General features: G+C 40.7%; 1 protein-coding gene across 5 annotated transcripts in view; it reads left to right on the plus strand.

Moving 5' to 3' along the window:
* Nucleotides 1-23,700, plus strand: part of LOC149321282 (receptor-type tyrosine-protein phosphatase gamma) — a 742,038-nt gene that overhangs the window by 122,062 nt on the left and 596,276 nt on the right. The window lies entirely within an intron of this gene.

Consider the following 23,700-nt stretch of genomic DNA (forward strand, 5'->3'; position numbering starts at 1 on the left):
TCTTGGCAAACATATAGGCAAGCCAATTGTTTATAGTATATTTTATCTTTGCAGTAAAGCTTATATGGTACAAGGGATTTGGGTGTATGGCTGTACACTGGGCAAAAAATCAAGTAACAAAGATAAAAGGAATTAACATTAATTATTAATACAGTTGTGGTACAGATCAAAGTGAGGATATATGTGTGTGTTTGTGTGATGTTTTGCAGACACTGTGACTCAAATGCAATTTAATGAAGTGCCATTGCTCAGCTGCTGTAATTGGAATATATTCCTACTGGATAGTAACTATGTGGATAGTAACTATGTGGAATAAATGATAAAAACAGGTATGTCTCTTGTAGCAAATGACTCGGTTTCATTGCATGCACTTATAGTTTGCCTGAGCTTTCTTATATAACCAGTATGAGCTGCAGAGAAAATCTGTCACATTTGAAACTTGTCCAGATTCAGCCATATATTTATATAGGGATTCCAGGTGCTGATGTTCGTACTTGCTTTCCAGGCACATAACACTCTCATAAAAACAGATGAAAAAGAAACATGGGTTGCCTTTTCTGAGAATAAACATAGGAAAGATCCCTACATATGAAATCTGAGCTTGGTGACATTTTGAAAGTAACTATGCATGACTGCATGCAGCCTATTCTTTTGTTCAGCGTAATGAGTTTTGAGGCCAGAGTCAGAAAGCTTCTGAACAGTACAACTTGGCTGTCTCCTTCGTAGTGTTCAGAGTCCTTTGAGAAGATAGTAGGGAATATTCCTGGGCCACAGCCTCCTTTCTGTCTATCTCAACATCAGCCATTTTTTGATTGTTGATATCATGAGTCAGGGAGAAATAAAGAAAACACCATCCATCAGTCTTGAGGTAAACCTTGCCCAGATATCACTGACAAAGGTTTGTTGGTGGTTTTTTTTAAAAATTCTGAACTAAATCAGAGAAGGAATAGAAGAAGTGGCAACATTATTTGCAGGCTGCTTTATGGAAACATGGCAAGAACAGCCATGTTCTTTTGCTGGCACCTGCGGGAACCTGTCAAGATTGAGCAGAACCCTCATGAGGAAACTTTGTGTTTTCATGCCCTTTCTGATGAGGCACTTCCTGCTGCAGATGCAACTGTACAAACACTGGCTGCCTCTGTCCTGAAATTTCCATGAATCGCTAAGATCTTGTGTCAAGGGTGTGTGCTCTCTCTTTTTCTCTGTCTGTCCTTGCTCCCATGGAAGATAGTACAGAGGAATCTTCCCATCAGTTCCAGGCCCACCATGGGTGGCAAAAAGATGCAGTCAGTTGCATCTCATGTTATTCAGTGATGATGGCATGCACATAGATGCATTAGCACAGATATGGGACCTTATCACACAAGGCACTTACCACACTGGAATCATGGGTCAAACACTTCAGAAGCGTGGAGGTAGGATTGGCGGTTGCACTTCTCAAACATCACTGAAGCATGTCCCGTCGACGAAGCATTCGTGGAGCAGCCATTTCTGTAATGCCAGTCTCTTCCGTTATTACAAAAATGGCTTCTCCATGAACAGTTCGGTGACAGGAGAAGAGTGAAATGCCTCAATGACATTTGAGAAGCGTGACCACCTCCTCGCTTCTGAAGCATTTGGCCCACAATTCCAGCGCAGTAAGTGCCTCATGTGATAAGGCCATGTACACATGCACTATCGAAACATGGCAATCTGCTGCCAGTAAAATCTTATATAAATCTTATAAAAGTATAATCAAAAGTAAATAAACATATTGTTGTTGTTGTCATGTGCCTTCAAGCCATTTCCAGCTTATGGAGACCCTAAGAGGAACCTATCATGCATGTGGTTTTCTTGGAAAGACTTGTGCAGATGAGGTTTTCCATTGACTTCCCCCAAGGCTGAGAGCCCAAGGTCACCCAGTGGGTTTTATGGCTCAGCTGGGAATCGAACCCTAGTCTCCAGAGTCATAGCCCAACATTCAAACCATTACGCCATGCTCGCTAAGATACAAGTTTGTATATTTGTGCCATGCAGAACATATCTTTTTCTTTTTTGTGCTATGCTCTCTAGCATTCACTGTTCATGCAGCCCATCTGTTTCAGTCTCTGGGCAGCTTTTATTCCCCACCCCCTTAATAGGGACTAGACCCTGCACCTACACCCCCCTTGTCAATAAAAAGCCTGTTCTTCCCTTGTTCTTGCAGTTATTGGCTGTGGTATTTGAAGAGCAGTAAGATTCAGTCATTTTTATATCAAACCCTCTTACTGCTATCCTGCACATCATTCAATTCAATACGGAGAATCTTGAAAAGCATAGCACAAAGAATTGCAATAATGGCTTTGTTCATAGTTTAGGCATCTGTGTTCTTTCTTGGAAGGTAATTTAAGTCATGTCTATCTCAGAAGTAGATTTGCCCATAAGTGTCTTTAAGCCTCGTAAGGCTTTGGCCACTGCCATCTGGTCATTTCTAAGTTTGTGATATGTATCAACATTGGGCTAGTTTCAGATTCTGTGAAGTTAACACCAGTGTCAAAACGTTAACATCTGTCTTCCACCTGGTTTGAATAAATTTGCAGCTGTGAACTGCTATTACTTTAATGGAAAATAGGCAGTAATATAAGTGCCTCTGTGTACAGATGGAGAGTAGCTCATGTTTCCTTACACGTTCCCCCTCCAGCTATCTAAACATTAAATCCAGTATTCCTCATAGATATTGAGTACAGCAAATCTTCTCTCAAAACATAAGGATGCACATTTTGGAAGTCCTACAAGCTATTTCATTTGGACTGTTGTTATTTTCTGAGTCCAGTTTAAACAGCACCCGGAGAAGTAATAAACTTGTTGATATGATATCCTGCCCCTCCCGCCCCCGATTTTATATTTTACTTACTCATTTAAAAATATTGTGTTCCTTTTGCCAAACATGAACCTTATGCCATGCTTAACTATAAAGAATCATTTTTGTACAACTGGATAAAAATCCTTTATGCAGCCATAATACAAATAAAAGCCCAGCGGTGCGTGCCAAGAACAATGAATATAAATATGGTGGTTTGCAGAATTACTGGGTGAGCTCATTCATACTTTTGCAGCATGCCCTGCAAAATCTTGTTTAAAAGTGTCCTTGGATGAAAAGCTGTGTTGTAATTGACACTTGGATTTTCTTGTTAGTGTTATGATAAATACGAGTCCTAAATGGAATATTTAAAATTTAACAGTATTTTGAACCCTCTCAGTAAAGAGGCAGCTAACTAGCACTGTGCCATAGTGAGTCATTTGCACTGACCTCCCCATCCCAACAACACAGGAGAAGTAGAGGAGGAGAGAGTTATTACTTAGGAAAAGAGGAGGGAGCTTTACTGTTTTTGGAACATGGTGATCCTGAGTGATGAGTGCTTAAAATCAAGCTGCTGGAGAAACAGAACAGAGTACTAGGCTATGTTCAGAAATAATGGTAAATCATGCTTTATCATTTGAAGAAAGAGCAACCATGAGCTTCAGACTCTCCCACTTCGCACAGCTATTGCATTCCTGTTCTAAATTAACCATAGATCAATGCACCATCTGAAACGGATAAGCCAGTTTATAAGCCCTGGTTTACCAGAGTAGCCTGTGTGTTTGAGCATTGGATCATGTGCACATGTTCTGCTAAACTACAGTTTAATGTTTTAGAAGTGTACTGTTCTCCAGGCTTCTGCTGGTTCTCAAAGGGATGTGTTTTAAGGCTTCTCTTCATTTGTTACAAATTTCAGTTTTTTGGCTTCCTAAAAATGGAAATTATATCTTATAGAAACCATGGTTAAGATGCCAGCATATCAAATAATGGTTTAATGATATAGGATTTGCACAAACCATGGTTACCTTTATACAAATGAACTACAAAATTGTATTATATAGCAAACAGTAGGCAGAAACTTATAATGCATGTGAAGAAAGAAACAGGAAGCACCACATGGTTATAATACTAAGGCCCTGTACAGACCGGCACTTTGGGCTAGCCTGGGGGCAGAGTTGGGGCTTAGCGTCTACACGATGCATGCCCCGGCTATGTCCACACGATGCAGTGCTGAAGGAGCACTGTATAGTTGCGGCTTTTGCACCCTTTTTGTGGCTCCTTTTCACACCCTGGAAAAGCTAGATTGGGGCTGCGGTGTACGGTTGCCACAGCCCCGATCTGACTAAAGAAGGGGCGGATGGAGGCTGCCCCTTTGGAGCTGTTTGCACAGCCCCTTTGTTGTCTTCTGACAGTGCTTCTAAGCTGAGCCTTAGGCTGCTGACGCACTACAGAAATACAGCAGCTTGACACCACTTAACTGGCATGGTTCAATGCTACACAATTTTGGGATTTTTAGTTTCATAAGGGCACTAGAACTCTCTGACAGGGAAGGCTTAATATCTCACAAAATTACAAATTCCATAGCACTGAATTATGGCAGTTACAGTGGTGTCATGTTGCATTATTTCTGCAGTGTGAATGCACCCTGAGTTTTCTTTGTTTGAGATCCACCTTTTTAAGGATTGTTGTAGAATTGATGGAACAGTCTACTGGCAGAAGGACAGAAGTGTTGAACCTGCAAACCATGGAATGAATAATGTGTGCATGCTGATGTGAGCCCTCAGCAATTGTAGCTGAGATTTAAACAGATTGAAAGTGAGGCAAAAGGTTTATGTTTTTCAACACTTCAGTGAAGTACTGTACCATACTGACCTTGGAGGAAATTAGGTTTTAGAGGGCATGTGCCCTGTATTGTATACATTAAGGGATCAAGCTTCCCTTTCCAGGAATCTCTTCAGTGCCAAGGAAACTGCCTAACCTTCACTTCTCCATTTCTCTCTCTCTTGAACACCCACACACCCTTCACCCATGAAAATATTCACATATTCCACATGGTTAAAAACAATTGTCTACAGAATATGTATTGTTTTCCTTGATTAAGTATCATTAAACATAGTTAAATATTTTTAAAAAACAATGCAAGTTACGAATTCATATCAACAATATATGCAGAAAGTCTTGCTGGAGGCACTTAAAAAGATCCCATCTGTTTAGGTACTATTTTCTAGTAATGCAACAAATGCTATCATATTTTAACATTGGGATGTGGAATGTCTGTCAAGAGGGCCATTTGCTTTGTCACAGATGGGATATTTGTATTTATTCCCTGCTGTCCCAGCAGAAGGATCTCACATGGATTATTGTGAACTGGCCAGAGATGTCTACATTAGTCAGTGTGTTTTGCCATCTCTTCTGTGGCTCTAGCTTGTTTTTCAGTGTCCAATAAATGTCCAAATTATCTGGAAGCCATAATGTGATAGCCCAAGGCAGAGCATGCCATTTCAAAATATGCAGATTTCTAAAAATGTACAGTTTCATAATGAGTGCTACTGCACAGTTTTCAGAATAATTCAGATAACATTCAGAATGGTTTAGTTACTACCTGTTTTTAATGGAAAGCTTTTAGAGCAGCTAAAAATCCTGTTACTCTGCCAAGCAGCAGGGTTGTATTTACACCTTTAACATCCAGTAAATGGTGGTTAGGCAGGAGATGGATTGATATCTACTTGTAGATCTTTGAATGATTTGTAGTAGATATCCAGTTCCTCTTCTGACTTCCAATAGTTCAAAGCTCTTTCAGTTACGCAAAACATAGAGTTTAACACTGACATATCTAGACAAATCTAACATCACAGCTTAATATTTCATATGAATGTGAACCACTACTACAGTGTATCATCTGACCTGAATGCAAAGGCAAACCATAGTTTAGCAAGAGAAGAGAAGAAGGGGAGCCATTTGCAAAGGAAAAATGTAGAAGACCCATCAAAACGTAACAATCAAATGTTCGATTTGGCTAGACAATGATTTTATTTTGAAATATGATACAAATTAGAAATTGCCAATAGAACCTGTCCCTTTCCTTCCCCTGTTATTCAGTTCCATGGGCACCACAGATTGCAAATTGACAGTAGAACCAGGCATTTTAAAACAGAAAAACTATATGGAATATGGTCCCTTCCCTTCACTCTTGGTAACTTGAGGTTTGTATGTAGTGCACAACAGTTTGATCCACTGCCCATACAAAGGAATGTGAGCATTGCCATAAATAATGCCAAAAAGTCTGAAAGAGAATTTCCATTACTTAAAACCTCTGTATAAAAATGGAGTGCAGAACCAAAAGCACAGAAATGGTATTTGAGGGACAATTGAACCTCTTCATGGTAGAAAGAAATTTCACACAAAATGTCTCTATTTCATTGTTATTGCTTGAAGTAAACTGGGCTTGCTGGTGGTGATGATGATGTTGATGATTCCATTTTTGTCCCTAAACTTAAAAACTAAAAACTAAAATAACTAAAATATATATTAAACATTGACATTCAGAGTAATAGAAATAGTTTAAAAGACCAAATTGAATTGACGTGTCTTCATGGTCTTCTTAAAGTGCCAAGAGTTGGAACTGATAACAGTACCTTTTCACTGGCTGAGATGGCAATCTGCTTTTACACCTCTCTGCCCTTCAGTACTATTTAGCCCAGGGGTGGGCGGAGTGTGGCCCTGGGCTCTTATGCAGCTCCAAGGCTGTTTGTGGCCCTCAGCCTCCTCAGGCTCCCCAGATTGCCCCCTTTCTGGCCCCGGAAAACCTCTTGTGAAAGTTTCAAGCACAAGCTTCAGGGCCAGATGGACTACATCCAAGAGTATTAACAGAGCTGGCAAATGTAATCTCAGAGCCATTGGCAATAATCTTTGAGAACTCCAGGAAAACAGGAGAATTCCTAACAGACTGGAGGAGGGCAAACATCCCAATCTTCAAAAAGGGGGAAAAAGAGGATCCCAGCAATTATCACCCAGTTAGACTGACATCAATTCCAGGAAATATTCTATAGCAGATAATTAAACAGAGAGTCTGTGAACATCTAGAAAACAATGCCATAATCACAAAAAGTCAAAATGGGTTTCTGAGAAACAAGTCATGCCAGACTAATCTGATCTCTTTTTTTGATAAAATTACCAGCTTGGTAGATGAAGGGAACTCAGTGAATATCACATAGCTTGATTTCAGTAAGGCCTTTGACAAGATCCCCCATGATATTCTTGCAAACACGCTAGTAAAATGTGGGCTAGACAGTGCAACTCTTAGGTGGATTAGTAATTGTTTGACCGTTCGAACCCAAAGGTGCTCAACAATGGCTCCTCTTCATCCTGGAGAGAAGTGACCAGTGGGGTGACACAGTGTTCTGTCCTGGGCTCAGTGCTATTCAACATCTTTATCAACAACTTGGACAAAAGAATAGGGGGCATGCTTATCAAACTTAGGGAGCTGGGTATGTTTAACCTTAAGAAAGAGAGAGTTAAGAGCTGATATAATAGCCCTATTTATGTATTTGAAGGGGTGTCATATTGAGGATGGAGCAAACTTATTTTCTGCTTCTCCAGAGACTAGAACACAGAACAGTGGATGTAAGCTACAGGAGAAGGGATTCCACCTCAACATTAGGAGGAACTTCCTGACAGTAGGGGCTGTTTGACAGTGGAACACACTCCCTCGGAGTGTGGTGGAGTCGTCTTCTTTGGAGGTCTAAACAGAGGCTGGATGGCCATCTATTGGGGGTGCTTTGATTGTGAGTTCGTGCATGGCAGGGGGTTGGACTGGATGGCCCTTGTGGTCTCTTCCAACTCTGTGGTTCTGTGATTCTAAGCATTTCACCTTTTAGTAGGCTGTAACTCCCCTGCGCCATTTAATATAAAAAAAACCACTTATTTTTAGCTTTTTGTGGGTTTTTGGGACTATGTGGCCGTGTTCTAGAAGAGTTTATTCCTGATATTTCACAACTGGATGCGGCCCTTATTTTTCTTAGCTTGAAATAACTTCCAGTTTTGTGCCTCCTCTTCCTCCTCATTCTTGGCAGTCTGTGTGGTACCAGAGAGTCCCCAGGCAGAAAATTGGCCCCTGGACCTGACAAGGCTCCCCACCCTTGATATAATTCAATAGGACTTCTTCTTGAGGGCACATCCAGCTGTAATTTCTTGATGCTAAATGATATCATTTTGACGACAGAAGTATTAACATTCAGAGGCTGGCATTTTGTTACTGAGACCCTGGCAGACATTTGTAGATGATGTGTGCCAACTAAGGATGGCATCTCTCCTCTAGATGCCTGTTTGGCGTCGGTAATGGGCTGGATGAGGGAGAACAAACTCAGTGTGAATCCAGGGAAAACGGAAGTACTGGTGATAGGTTCCCCAGTTCCAGGTGGTGAGATCTGTCACCCGGTCCTGAATGGGGTCACGCTCCCCTTGAAGGACTCGGTGCGCAGCTTGGGAGTGCTCCTTGATTCGTCGCTCCAGCTAACATCTCAGGTGGATGTGACGGTCAGGAGTGCTTGTTATCAGCTTCGGCTGATACGCCAGTTGCGTCCCTACCTGGACCGTGGGGACCTTGAAACTGTTGTACATGCTTTAGTAACCTCTCAATTGGACTTCTGCAATGCGCTCTACATGGGGCAACCCTTGTACCAAACCCGGAAGCTGCAAATGGTGCAGAATATGGCAGCTAGACTGGTCGCTGGTAGCTCCAGGTCGGACCATATTACACCCATCTTAAAAGACCTTCACTGGCTGCCTATTCGCTTCTGAGCTCAATACAAGGTGTTGGTTTTGACCTATAAAGCCCTAAATGGCTTGGGCCCAGGGTACTTGGAGGACCGCCTCTCCCCATATAATCCGCCCCGCACACTCAGAATATCTGGGACAAATATGTTGGAGGTCCCTAGGTCACATTTTGTGAGGACCTCACAGAGGGCTTTTGCCATCGTTGCCCCCTCTCTTTGGAATAAGCTCCCCGTGGAGCTCCGCTCCGCCGCATCGTTAGACTCTTTTAAGAAAAACTTAAAAATGTATTTATTTCGGCTGGCATTCCCACCTTAGTTAATTTTTTTTTCTCTGCCTCTTGTTTTTTCCTTTTGACCCCGGACTATCGTAAATCGATTTTTCCATTTCCTGCCCTTGACATACGTGTTTTATACTGATTCCTGTTCCCTTCCTTGTAGCAATGTTTTTAACTTTTATTGTATTGTTTTTATCTTGTATTGTAATCTTCTTAGCCCTTGTAAGCCGCCTTGATCATCTTTTTGGAAAGGCGGGGTAAAAATAAAAATTATTATTATTATTATTATTATTATTATTTAATTGCTTTGCATCTGGGTCCACGGGTGTGGACCCAGCTGGGGTGAGGCTTCAGCTGCTCTTTAGTACATCTGGGATGGTGCTAGTTGTAAATGGTTCCGCATAGTGTAGTTCCATGCTGTGTATAGTGGTGACCTGAGAGTGAGTTTACTGTTAGTGTACAGGGCAGATTCTTGGCACTCAGGAATTGAGATGAGCTCTTGCAGACCTTATCCAAATTAATTAAAAGTAATTAGAAGTGGCTACTTTCAGAGTCAGAATCAGCAGGACTCTGAATACGAGTAGCAAAGGAAGCAACAGTCGGAGAGAATTATTGCCCTTGTGTCCTGCTTCAGGTTTCACCCTGGACGATAGATATAAGCTTGGAAAGGTTACATTTTTAGACTACGGGTGACGCACTGGTGAGGGAAGCTCTGAGCTGGGTTAGATAGCACTCTAATAATAAATAAAATAAAACTTTTATTTATATCCCGCTTTTCTGTGACAAGACAATCAAAGCGGCTACAACATGTTAAAATCCACATTTACAAATTTATTATTATTATTATTATTATTATTATTAATCTTTATTTAGAAAGCGCTGTAAATTTACACAGCGCTGTACATGCAATCTTTTTAATTGGACGGTTCCCTGCCCTCAGGCTTACAATCTAGAAAGACATGACACAAATTCCCCCCATTAAAACAGAATTAAACAAATTAAAATTAAAACATTTATTAAAAACAATAAAATACAGCGAGGACAGAGCGGTGGGCTGATACATTATGTGGGAGGCAGTCATTCTGTGGCCGGGCACTTTTATTCAGAAAAGGCCTGCCGGAAGAGATCCGTCTTGACAGCTTTTTTAAAGCTGTCTAAGCTGGCAATTTGACGGATCTCGTCTGGCAGACCGTTCCATAGTTTGGGAGCAATTGCAGAGAAGGCACTCTGGGAGGTAGCAGTTAGTCTGGTTTTTAAAGGCTGCAGTAGATTCCTCCCAGAAGACCTGAGGGTGCGGGGCGGATTATATGGAAGCAGGCGATCCCTCAAATAGGTTGGACCCAAGCCATGTAGGGCTTTAAAGGTTATAACCAACACCTTGTACTGTGCCTGGAATCTAATAGGCAGCCAGTGAAGAGATTTTAAGGTGGGTGTTATTCGGTCACTCCTAGTTTTTCCGATGACCAGCCTGGCTGCCATATTTTGCACTAGTTGAAGTTTCCGGACTAGGCACAAGGGTAGCCCCATGTAGAGCGCATTACAGAAATCAAGTCGTGAAGTTACCAGTGAATGTATAACAGTTTCTAGGTCCTTTACTTCCAGGAAAGGGCGCAGCTGGCGTAACAGGCGCCCCTGATCGCCGCATTCACCTGATTTCTCACGTGAAGCGATGGATCTAGTCTCTGTTCTGATCTTGCATGAGTCTTCTTACATTATTATGAGAGAGGATGCACACCCTGCCAGAGAGTGTGCTACATGATGTTCTCAGTGTTTCTTTTCACTTTGTATTGTTAATATGCAAGTGAGTGGCAGTCCTTGCAAAATGACATGGAGTGGTTGCCCAGAATAATTCAGCACATGACACATAGACCTCCTTTCTTTTTGGGCAAGTTGAAATTCATAGCATTGAGAATGAAATGAACCTTAGGACTCAAGTATATCTCTTTCTGGCACACGTGTAATCTTTTGTGTTGCTTTGCTGGCAGAGTCACTGCTGCACCCATTTCAGCAATTAATTTAGCGAGTTCAGATCAGTCTGCAAATGTGAAAGCTGAATAAGCAAAGAAAGCACGTTCCATGCAAAATGGTTTTGTTGGAGCTATTCTTGGGCTGTGTCTGCTGCAGCACAAGCTTTCATGGTTCTATGTAAGTCTCTTCCTCTGCTGCAGTTAATGATAATTGGGAGTTACAACTGGTATGCTGCCTTGCAAAAAAATTTGCTGTTGGAGCCTCAAGATGACAGTTTTCTTAATGCATATTGTTTTTTCAATTCACATTTTATATATAGCTGAACTGAATATAAATTCACTGAGGACCTTGAGGAGATATTGCTGCTTTAGGAGTAAGTGTAGTTTCCCAGTGGACAGATAGTAAAGTGATCTACAGTCCTCCTTTATTGACCTATTGATATGGGTGGGAAAGATTCCCTGAGAAAAGGACATTTTGAAACTACAGTTGAGCTAGGTGCATAGTTTTGGCTTCAGGGAAAACCTCGTAGTGTTGTCTTCTGTGTCCTTTTCTACCATATGCAAACCTTCCAGGAAACTGGCCCTCTTTCCCTGCTTTTCCCAGGCTGAGGGTTTCTCACTGAATAACAGGGTTTTGTTGAAACCAAATCCTACTTATGTTCATCAAAGCCAAGACCACAACTCATCCACTTTTCTGATTACCATGTCATACCATGCAGTGGGCTGCTAATTTCTTATCAGTGACACATATCTGTTTGTTTTTAGCAGAATCTATTCTTCCTTTCTTCTTGCCTTTTAGCCAGTATTTCCATGCCTCTACTGCAGCACTCAAGAACCTGTGGTCCCCCAGATGTTGTTGAACAACGGTTCCCATTAGTTCTAGTTAGACTGGCCACTGAGATGTCATCAACATTATATATGTGTGTGTTCCCCATCCCTATTATAGAAATTATACAGTTTGTAATTTTTGTTTGTGTCCTTTGTTGCAAACCTTCTGGAAATCTTCCAAGCATTGGAGCACCTAGAAATGTGAAGTTAATAGTCTGAAATATTTAATACTTAATAGACTTTTAAGTAAAGAAGGCACCTTAGTGTTCAGGTATGACAGTATGATTCCCCCTACAACTTGGAATTGAAGCACACACAAAATCTTTCCCATCTGCTGCTGTATAAATATGTAGGTACCTTGCAAACTGCTACCTCAGAAGGATGCTCTGAGTCATTTGGTACTAAAGTTGGTCCTGCAAGCTATAATTCATAAACATTTCTGGTGTAATTATTTTTATAAGACCGCTCAGTGCTTCATGCGGGAGTGGGGTAAATTATGGCCTATATAAATCTTGTTCAATGTATAAAACTTTAAAGAGATTTCACAGCTAGTCATTTATGCTTTCACTTGAGAGAAACTAGGGAAGGGGGAGAAGGCAATATGTAAGAGCAGGAATATGAGAATCTGTTTGCAAGCATTGGTTATAGAACAATTGATATAATTAAATGTATATTGATTTAGCAACATTTGTCTGGAGCAGACTGGTTTGCTGATGGAATTGTTTATCTTCACTAGTTTTAGAGGCAGCCCTCTAAGAAATAAAGTAACTAAAAGTTATGGGTGGGCAAACAGCAGCCAGCCAAAATGATTTCATTAAAATATCCAAGACTTTCTGATAAAATGTAGGTTCATTTTATCCGGACAGCAGCTTCTAGCATTTCTCACCATGGGCTCTGTTGACAAGGGTGCTGGGAGCCAGAGGGCTAGCATAAGTCTAGCATAAGTAAAGTCTATCAGATAAGTCTAGCATAAGTAAACAAAAACATTCTGAATCTTCTAGAAGCCACTTGAAAGTTTCATCCAAAATACATCCTGGAATGTGAAGTCGAAGGCTTTCATGGCAGGCATCCATAGTTTTTTGTGGTTTTTTTGGGCTATGTGGCCATGTTCTAGAAGAGTTTATTCCTGATGTTTCGCCAGCATCTGTGGCTGATATCTTCAGAGAATCCTGGAATGATTTCCCCCCTCCTTTCAGTGCTTTTCACTTGTCTCATGTTTTCCGTTTTGGTGCCCAAACTTAAAGATCTATGCTTTTTCAACATGCTAGGGTAGTTGGTGAGGCAGGGTAGTCTGCTTCCCACCCACCCCCTTTTACCTTGCCTATGTTATGTAAGCACACACAGCTACAAAGGATCATGTAGGGTAGACTCCCCATTTTTTCCAGGTCAAGCTTTACTGAAGACCTGATACCACAATCCAACACTGAAAGTATGTCCTTCTCTAGCCCTCCTCCGTCATCCTAATGCTGATGCAGAAGACAGGGAAAAGAGATCTGGGTTGGGCTTCTGTAAAAATACTTTGTAAAAAGGAACTATTTTTTCAGAAGCTTTGTTAACTGAGATATGCCTGTATATTGATGCGACCCATGCGCAAAAGAAGGATATGGCAACAGGTTTGAGGAATATACAAGTACAAAAAAATCTTAGGGGAAATGCCATAAACGCTTTTCTGTAGCAATGCCATTCTGACTGCTTGTTGGGAGTGAGGAGATGAAAAAGAACAGAAAATGGTATTAGAGTAGAATTTCAAGCACTTCAGCATCTTGTTGCAGAGATCCCACTTGTGTTTATTTGAAGATGGAGAAAGACGAAGCCACTATAGTTCACTGACAGACCACATATTTTATATGGTATAATCGAATTCACAAGTCAAGGTATGGGGAATATGTGTTGAACTTAGAGAAGGTCAGTGCTGTACTTCAGAATGTACACAGAAATTGGATTAATACCAGTGCTTCATTGTGAAAACACTTTATATTGTAATGAAAATCTCCAAAGAGAATGGGAGAGTTGGAGGGTTTGGTTTGAAGGGATTTAATGAGCATAAGCCTGGTGGAATGGAAAGAATCAGTGGGAGTTAGTCGGCAGAACAACAGAGGCGAGGTGGTAAAGGTGATGTTACTCTATATGCCAAAGAGGGTTTAGTTTTAAATAGACTAGAAACCTTAAAAGTGTCAAACTTCTCTGAAGATTTGATGTGAGTTGACACACAAGCAATTTAGTAGTGAGGCCATGCTATTGTCTTCTTGACCAAAAGGCACACAGTGATGTTGCAGTGATGAATGAAATCAGGGAGTCATCCAACGGAGAGAATTTTGCACACCCCTCATACAGAATAGATAAGTGGATGTCACAACAGAAAGGTAAAATTTCTAGAGACCCTTCTTGACCAAAACGCACACAGTGTTGTTTCAGTGATGAATGAAATCAGGGAGTCATCCAACAGCTTAAATAAGTAGCCATGGTGAAGGGACCTTGAAGGGATCTGGTGTGAGAGGTGAGTGTGATTGAACCAACTGAAAACAGTGGCTGCACAGTGCTATCAATTTTGATATAAAAGGGGAACTCCAATACATTCATATTTGACTTAGAAAGAGGAAACTTTTAAAATGAGGGAGCTACAAGAAAGGAAATTGGAAAATAAAAACCAAGAAGGTCAAATCTCACCAAAACATATGTAATTGAGACTCAGTTAAAATACGTATCTCACAGGTTAGAATAGATAGTACAAAGTCCAAGAGGTTACCAGTGATGCTAACATACAGTGTAAAGCCAGGGAATGGAGATTTCCTTCAGAGACTGGAGTTCTACTCTACTCTACTGGAGTAGAAAAAAGGGAAACAAAAACTGACACAAAGTATAACCAAGTATTTGTGTATGTGTGTGCATGCCCCAAAGAAGAGATACAAAGACTCCCTGAAACAACAGTCCGCCTTGGCCTCACACTGGGAGGCATGGAGACACACTATCCACGTTGCTGCAGCCTTTTTTGAAAGCTCACACCGAACGCGTCTCGAAGAGAAATGACAACGCAGAAAGAACCACAACCCAGAAACATCACCCAAGGAGACTTTCCACTGTGCTGTCTGCAACCAGACCTGTTTATCCCAGATTGGCCTTTTTAGTCATCAACACGCTTATAGAAAGTGCAGGATGAGTCCTTCCTGAATCTTCGTTTGCGGAGTAAAGCCAGAGAGAGACAGAGAGAGAGTGAGAGAGCATGTGTATGTCCTTTCAGATTGCCTCTTGACTTTAGGCAACCCATTGAATTTGATAGGGTTTTCATAGACAAGGAATACTCAGAGGTGATTTTCCCAGTTCCTTTCTCTGAATTGTAGCAGTAGTAAGATTTATTCGGTCGTTGACCATTATACAAAATAACTTGATACAATAATAATTGCAAAATACAATTATTAATAATTGTTAAAAACAATTTCAGATACAAATTCAAGGTCATGTTATACACATATCAGTTTTCACCAACCAATTGGAAGCGTATTTTACATATGATGTAACAAAATTCTGAATTGTACTCTACAGCAGCTGGTATTCCTTGGCAGTCTCCCATCCAATTATGAACCAAGGCTGGACCCTGTTTAGCTTGCAGGGTCAGATGGGATCTGGTGCTATTAAGGAATTTGAGTACTAACAATATGTAAAGGGATTTTGTAGCACCTTTGAGACTAACTGCTGGTAGCATGAGCTTTGTAGGCTTGAGCCTACTCCTTCAGATGCATGTTTGGGGTGGAGAGTCCAGAGAGATCTATATAAGCTGGTTTTGTGTGAGAATGTCAATTGAAATCCAAAACCTTGTGGGTATGGAGATGAGCTAGAAGTTCCAATAATAATAATAATAATAATAATAATAATAATAATAATAATAATAATAGATTTTATTTTTATCCTGCTTTTCCGCGATGATCAAAGCGGCATACAGATTAAAATTTCAACATAAAAATACATACATATCAATAAAAACAATATAAAAAATATCATATTAACAAAACTATTACACAGCCAGCTTGGTTGAACTGATCCAAAAACATTGCGAAAATCGTTACACAATAGGGGGAGAAGGCATAATATCACATCTCATGGTGGGAAAGCTTGGTGAAAGAAAAAAGTCTTAAGGTTCTTTCTGAAAAGATCCAGGGAGGTGGTGGAATGGAGCTCGTCGGGAAGGTTGTTCCACATTTTTGGGTCCGAGATGGAAAAGGCCCTTTGCAAGGTCGCCGCATATTGCACACTTAGGACCTTCAGCAGATTCTTCCCGGCTGACCTGAGTGTGCGGGGCGGATTATAATGGTCATTGAAGGGCAAATAATAATAATAATAATAATAATAATAATAATAATAATAAAAAATAAACTGTTTATTTATAGCCCGCTTTTCCTTTGCAGATCAAAGCGGGTTACACAGAAGTACAACAAATGTACAATTTTGCAAACAGTATCCATAAAAAACCCAGGCAGGGGAAAGGATGTTGCCTAAACCCAAGGAGAGTAGATAACCATATGAAATAAGTATTGGAATGTAGTGTGGGAACCAGAGATGTGATGAACTGTTTAAGGGTGTCCTCATGATATTGGAGGATTAAATAATGTTGGCATATGTATAGTGTGCCAGGAGACCATTATCTCTATTCAACCCACCGTTGATGGACTGGAGTGTGTGGATACATCTGTGGATGCATTCCAATGCTGCTATATTTCTTTCAAATCTTCCTTTGTAGTTTCTTCGTTCAAGGATCAGCATTCTGAGGACCAAGATGGAATGTTCAGGAAGATCGAAGCATTCTGCAACTAGCTTTTGTGTATTCTTATTCCTAGTGTCTGGTTTATGTCTATTTATCCTCTGGCACAGGGACAATCATGTTTGCCAAAGCAGAGTGCTCAAGGGCATTGGGAACACACTATGGCATAAATGGCATTGGAGGATGAACAAGTGAAAATCCCTCTAATATTGTGGATGATGTCATTAGGGCCTGTGCTGACATTTCCTGAATAGATCTACTGGCAGAGTTGGTATATGGGTTTGTGGCAAAACTTTGTATCAGAGCCCATATCTATGTTGTGTGTTCTTCTATAGGTAAGTAATGACTTGAGGTTTGTAGGCTCTCTGTAGTAAAGGCTTGCTACCAAGCATCTTTGAGAATTCAGCATTATTGCCCAGAATAGATTGTAATCCATTGATGATATGCCTGAGTGGTCTTGGTTGGGAGCTGTGTGAGGTTCTGTCATTATCTGTTTCAGGGCAGGAACAGCCTGGCAGGAAGGGGCAGTTTGAGTCTGCCCCCCCTGAAAATGCCTTGGGACCGCGTCAAACACATGCCCTCCATCCGGCGGTGTACTGCGTCAAAACTCTTGAGTGTGTTTTCTCCATTAGTCCACATTATGAAGCTATCTTAAATGTATCTTAGGCCTGTTACAGACTGCCAAAATAAAGCTGCTTCGGGTCTCTTTGGAGGTATGCTATTTAAATGATGCATGGGTCCTAAGAGTCCGGAGTTCACACCAAAGCCACACTCCATTTCTAAGCACTGGAGTGCAGCTTTTGGTGCAGCTTCCGGATTCTTAGGATGCATGCATCATTTAAATAGCATACCTCCAGAGAGACCCGAAGCAGCTTTATTTTGGCAGTCTGTAACAGGCCACTGGTAGAGGAGTGGTTTCTGGATGCAAGAGTTAAGAATGCATTGTTTTAGGTTAGCCATGAAGATGTTGGCGTATTGTGGTGCCATGTGTGTGCCCATGACAGTACTGTTAACGTGAATCATGGAATCATAGAACCATAGAGTTGGAAGAGACCACAAGGGCCATCCAGTCCAACCCCTTGCCATGCAGGAAATCACAATCAAAGCATCCCCGACATGACCACCCAGCCTCTGTTTAGACCTCCAAAGAAGAAGACTCCACCACTCTCTTAGCGAGTGTGTTTGAACATACCTTACCATCAGGAAGTTCCTCCTAATGTTGAGGTGAAATCTCTTCTTCTGTAGCTTACATCCATTGTTCTGTGTACTAGTCTCTGGAGAAGCAGAAAACAAGTTTGCTCCATCCTCAATATGATACCCCTTCAAATAAATAAATAGGGCTATCATATCAGCTCTTAACTGTTTCTTGCTTAAGGCTAAACATACCCAGTTCCCTAAGTTTGGTAAGCATGCCCCCTATTCTTTTGTCCAAGTCGTTGATAAAGATGTTGAATAGCACTGAGGTCTATGGAGTTTATCACACAGGGGAGAAAGTGTCATGCTTCCGTTTTTTTCTGTTACCATTGCGCAATTGAGAAGAAGATGATCATACAATGTTGGGATGACTGCGTTGCCCACAAGTTATCAAAGTGTCATGTTCTTGTCAGACTGTATTAATGATTTAAATCGTTAATAACATCTCAAAAGCGCAATCTAGATATTATTACCACAAGTGTGTACTTACAAAGCGCTACAATTCTGCAGTTGTGCATTTCTGCAATTGCGGTTTCATTCCCAGCTTGCTATTCAAAATAACAGTAATGACAGTTGGGACGGGAGGGGAGAACCACCAGGATATCTCTTCTGCGCCTGTGCAGAGACTACAAAAATGCAACCATAACGCTTCAGATATATACACTAAAAGCGCTATTCTTCTGTTATTAAAGTGGAACTGCATCGTTTTTGGTTTAGGTGTGATCATCTCCCGTTACTGTTTCGTTGCTATTGCACAATGGTAACAGAAAAAAACGGGAGCATGACACTTTCTTCCCTGTGTGATAAGCTCCTATGTTATTACCAAAGGTGAAATAATTGTATGTGAGAACAAAATAGCAAAACTTGGTGGATAGAACTGGTAAAATCCCATCAGAAATGATGCATTCTTATGTGGGATGTTGATACAGTGCACCCGAGTTATATGCAGGTGTGCCTTATGTAGCTTCCAGCATATGCAGGAAGCTGTGCCAGAAGAAATGGCACTGCACGCTGGAAAGAGTAATGGTGTGCGTGCGCACTGTCATGCTGCAGTGCGCACGAGCCCCATTGGCTTTAATGGGGCCGGAACCTACACAGAATTTCCTTTACACAGGGGGATCCGGAACGGGAAGGGATCCGTGTAAGGGAAGGGACTACTGTATATGGGGAATTCCACATCCCTAGTAATTAAGGTTGAGGGTAGAAAAAGGGACTGTCATGAACCCCTTTTGTCATTGAGATCTAAAATTGTGAAACTTCCTTGTAAATATTCTTACATCCCGAAACTAGTATGACAGCCATGCTGCAGAGGGTTTCCCCATTACCTACCTGAATTGTGGCATACATTTTGTTTGAAAGTTCAGTGGGTTCCCCATTCTCACTACTTCAAGAAAGAGTGTTAAAAACATCCTTTTAATCTAGGCTTTCACGCTGTTTTAATGGTATTATTGTGTTCTACTGTTTTAAATTTTTTTTTTATGATCTTGGTGTTTGCTTTAGTGTTTTATGTTTTTGTTATGTGTATACCACCTTGTTATTTTACAGAAAGGTGCACTTAAATAGATGGAAATCAAGGGTGCATTGTAAATAATTTAGTTCCAGAAAAATTGACCCAGACAATGTGGTGCTTTGCATTCTTAGGTGTATTTAAAGTAGTACTGTTATGCTTCTTTTATATTTAGAAATGAAACACAGAAGTTATTTAAAGTAAACTACTTTTAGAATAAAATATTAAGAATAGATGTATAATACAATAGTAATGTATAAATGATAAACTTTATTTTCTAAGTAAAGTCGTACTAAATTTTAAAATAAGCTTGTGCTGACATACTTTTTAAAAAAGTTGTAGTAACATTTTTGAAACACCAGTACATAACTCATTGAGCATTGTAATATACCACTGAAATGTTCTCTAATGCTACAGGCTAAAGGCCAGATACATTTCTAGGACACAGCCTGAATCCCATTATCAATCCTGGCACGTCCCATCCACCCATGAAGGACTTTGCTCATGTAGGTCAGCTACTATTCTAGATTTTACAAAGCTCAATTTGCCTAACAGTCAGTCAATAGTCAATGGCTGATCACTGACCTGTGTGGATGCTTTATACAGCCATGATGATGTGACATGTCATTTAGGTAACCGTTTAGACTGCAATGCCATACCCAGTTTTCTCAGACTAAACCCAGTGGGATATACTTTTAAGTAGACTTCCGTAGCAGTGCTCTCTTAATCCTGTATAGACAATCACAAATGGATGAGCTTTTTATTTTTGCCTTATGGGAAAGGGCAGTGTGCAGGCTGCTTATGGCCCATGAATGCCACTTTTGCAGTCCCTACACCTGCAAAGCCCTACAATACATTGCACACCTGTGGCATTTTTCTATCTTCAAACTGCCCCAAACTGCACAGCAACCATACCCCTTAACCCATTTGATCTCTTTTTTGTCTGAAATTTGTGTACCAGGATACTCTTTTATGCACCAAAAGCCTGTGTGGGAACTGGTCCCAGTCAGTTGCTCATCCCCATTTAACAGATACAAACATGAAACAGTAGATACATTGGGGTAGCCATATTCAAGTTTTCATATCTGGGCATCTAATTTGTACATTATGAAAATCAAACAGACCAAGTGTTGCATTTTTTTTTCTTCCCACCACATTTCAGCCTTGGTAACATTGCTCTAGTAAACATTTACCTGAGAGATCCAGTATAGTGTAATGGTTAGAATACTGCTCTTGGAACAGGTGGACCCAGGTTCAAATCCCTTTTTGATCATGGAGTTTCCAATGTGACATTGGGCCAGTCATTACCCACCAGCAATCATACCACAGTGTTGTAAAAATAATTAGGGAGAGGCGAATCATATAAAGTGACCATTTTTATTCCTGGTGTAACGGTAGTGGTAGCAATGGTGGTGGCAGCAAGAACAATAACAACAGAATGACAAGAATGCCAACAACAAAATATTTTGTTATACACAGATGCTCTGGGTGGTATGTTCTTGTTGTATCCATGAGAATACCAAAGGAAACAGAGACTGATATTACCATATGAGTCACAGGGAGAAATATGGAGGAAAGTAAGGGCAAACACCAGTAATTGCAGGGGAGGAAACAAGGTGTGATTTCTTTTCAGAGAAACAGATTAAATGTTTTATTTGAACAAGAAAATGGTCTGGTTTAATGTTGTTTGTCCTATTCAAATTTTTATCATATTCCATATGCAGATTAGCTTATCTGTACTAGGCTGCGTGTGCTACCACCCAATTGCTATTTGTTAAGATAATGATGAAAGTGAACACAAATGCAAAACTTCCAACGTAGATCATTATCTTATTCACCCTGTGAATTACACCTTTTCATCCAATAATGTGTATGATATAATAATCTGCCAATTGAGGCAACACTTCATTCATCTGGTGAAATGGGCAGTAGTTCATGAAATCGTATGCAAAATTAATCTTGCTAGTCTTTTGGGTGCCACAAAACTCTTTATTGTTGTTGCTGCAGCAGATAAGAAGTAGGAAAAATTAGCAGAAAAGTGTTGTTGTTGCTGCTGCTGCTGCTGCTGCTGTTGTGTGCCTTGAAGTTGTTTCTGACACAGGATTCGTCAGAGTGAATTTGCCATTACTGGTGGGCCACTTGTGAGCTGCAGGCTATGTATGGACATTTTTGTGCCCCCCACACCCAAGGTTAAAGATTTTTTGTCCTCCAAAATGCCCCAGAAAATGATCTCTGAGGATGAAGAGGAGTATTTCTGCATGTTTGGATCTTTCTGGATCTCTCCTGAGGTGTCAAAATGAAGTTTTGTGAAATTTTTCAAAACTATAAGCAGGTGCACCATACGCGTCTTTTGGTTTACGCAGAAGTCATGCTGCAGTTCAGTGAATGGCTTGCGTGCCTATTGAATGGGGCTTGAGCTTACGTGGAATTTGCCTTATGCGGCGGGGTGGTGGTGGTCCGGAATGGATCCCCAGCATAAGGAAAGGCTCCACTGTACATTCTAGGGCAGTGGTTCCCAACCTGTGGGTCGGGACCCCTTTGGGGGTCGAATGACCCTTTCATGGGGGTCGGCTAAGACCATTGGAAAACACCTATTTAATTACAGTTATGAAGTAGCAATGAAAATAATTTCATGGGTTTGGGTCACCACAACATGAGGAACTGTATTAAAGGGTCGTGGCATTAGGAAGGTTGGGAACCACTGTTCTAGGGGCTCAGGAAAGTGAAAAATGATGCTCCTGTGTCCCATGGAGGGTGTATGGGGTTATTTAAAAAAAATTCAGGAGCAAATGTAGCCCTCCAAGTTCTCTTAATTAGTGGCGTAAGGTTTCATGTCTTGGATTTCACTTCACTGGATGAAGCTTTAGATCTTAATAAATCTAATAATAAAGTTGTTCAGATATCACTAGACACTGTTTTTGCTACAGTAGGCTAATGTATCAACTCCTCTGGAACATCTTTATAGCAGAACCAGGGAACGTGTTACTTTTCAGGTGTTGTTGAAATGCAGTTTCATTAGTCCTAGCCAATAGAACCCATTGTGTTGCAGTCCAGGCCACTTTGCATCCCATACAAGAAGAAAAGTGGGATATAAACTAACTAACTAGCTAACTAACTGTCTCTAATCTGGTTGAGAGCATATCAGAGGTGATAGAATCATAGAGTTGGAAGAGACCACAAGGACCATCCAGCACAATCCCCTGCCATGCAGGAAGACATAACCAAAACACCCCTGACAGATAACCATCCAGCCTCTGTTTAAAAACCTCCAAAGAAGGAGACTCCACCACACTCTGAGGCAGCATATTCTACTGTCAAACAGTTCTTAATGTCTGGAAGTTCTTCCTAATGTTGAGGTGGAATCTCTTTTCCTGTAGTTTGAATCCACTGCTGCTGAAGCATCAAAAGACAAACCTTACTCCTTCATTAATATTACATCCCTTCAAATATTTAAACATAGTTATCATGTCATCTCTTAACTGTCTCTTCTCCAGGCTAAACATAACCAGCAGCTTAAGCCACTCTTCATAGCACATAGGTTTCAAACCATCACTCTCTCCTGGACACTCTCCAGCTTGTCAATATCTCTCTTGCATTGTGATGCCCAGAACTGGACACAGTATTCCAGGTGAGGCCTGACAAAAGTAGAATAGAATGGCACTATTACTTCCCTTGATCTAGACCAGTGATGTCCAAACTCTGGCCATCCAGATGTTTTGGACTTCAAGTCCCAGAATCCCAAACCATTGGTCAAGGTGGCTGAGGCTTCTGGGAGATGAAGTCCAAAACACCTGGAGGGCCAGAGTTTGGACATTGCTGATCTAGACAGTATTCTCCTATTGATGCAGCATAAGATCATAGTGGCTTTTTAAGCTGCTACACCACACTGTTGATTCATGTTTAGCTTGTGGTCTGCTAAGAATCCTAGATCTCTTTTGCATGTACTGTTATTAAGCCAGATGTCCCCCATCCTGTATCTATACATTCCTTTTTTTTCCTGCCTAAGCATAGTACCTTACAGTTCTCTGTTGAAAATCATTTTGTTAGTTTTACCCCATCTCTCTAATCTGTTAAAGTCTCCTGGGCTATTTGATATTTAGTGTAATCTGCAAATTTGATAAGTATGCCCTCTATTCCTTCACCCTCTCCCAAAAAGGAAAAAAAATAAAGATGTTGAATAGTCCTGGGCCCAGGATAGAACCTCCCCCTCCCCACTAGCTACTTCTCTCCAGGATAAAGAAGAGCCATTGGTGAGCACTCTTTGGGTTGGGCCAGTCAACTAACTATAAATGCATATAATAATTTTGTGATGAATACTTCTCCTGCTTGAATGTGATAGTGCTGTTGATCAAGTTTAATCAGCCAGTGCCCTACCCCTTCTTGGTAGGCAGATAGTTTATCACTGTATTAATCCTATTTTATCTTCAAGATAATAGGATATTGTTGTTTCTAAATAATGGACTAATAGTTTTGCCTAGTACTAAAATGAATATGCTGCAGTTGCACTATGCTAATTAAATTGAAATTATTATTGAAATAGTAGTATATGATTAGGTATGTTATTATTTTACTATAGGCATTTTC

Source organism: Sceloporus occidentalis, unplaced genomic scaffold, assembly GCF_023333645.1.
Source record: "Sceloporus occidentalis isolate IW3139 unplaced genomic scaffold, rSceOcc1.0.p SCAF_1, whole genome shotgun sequence".
Taxonomy (NCBI): domain Eukaryota; kingdom Metazoa; phylum Chordata; class Lepidosauria; order Squamata; family Phrynosomatidae; genus Sceloporus; species Sceloporus occidentalis.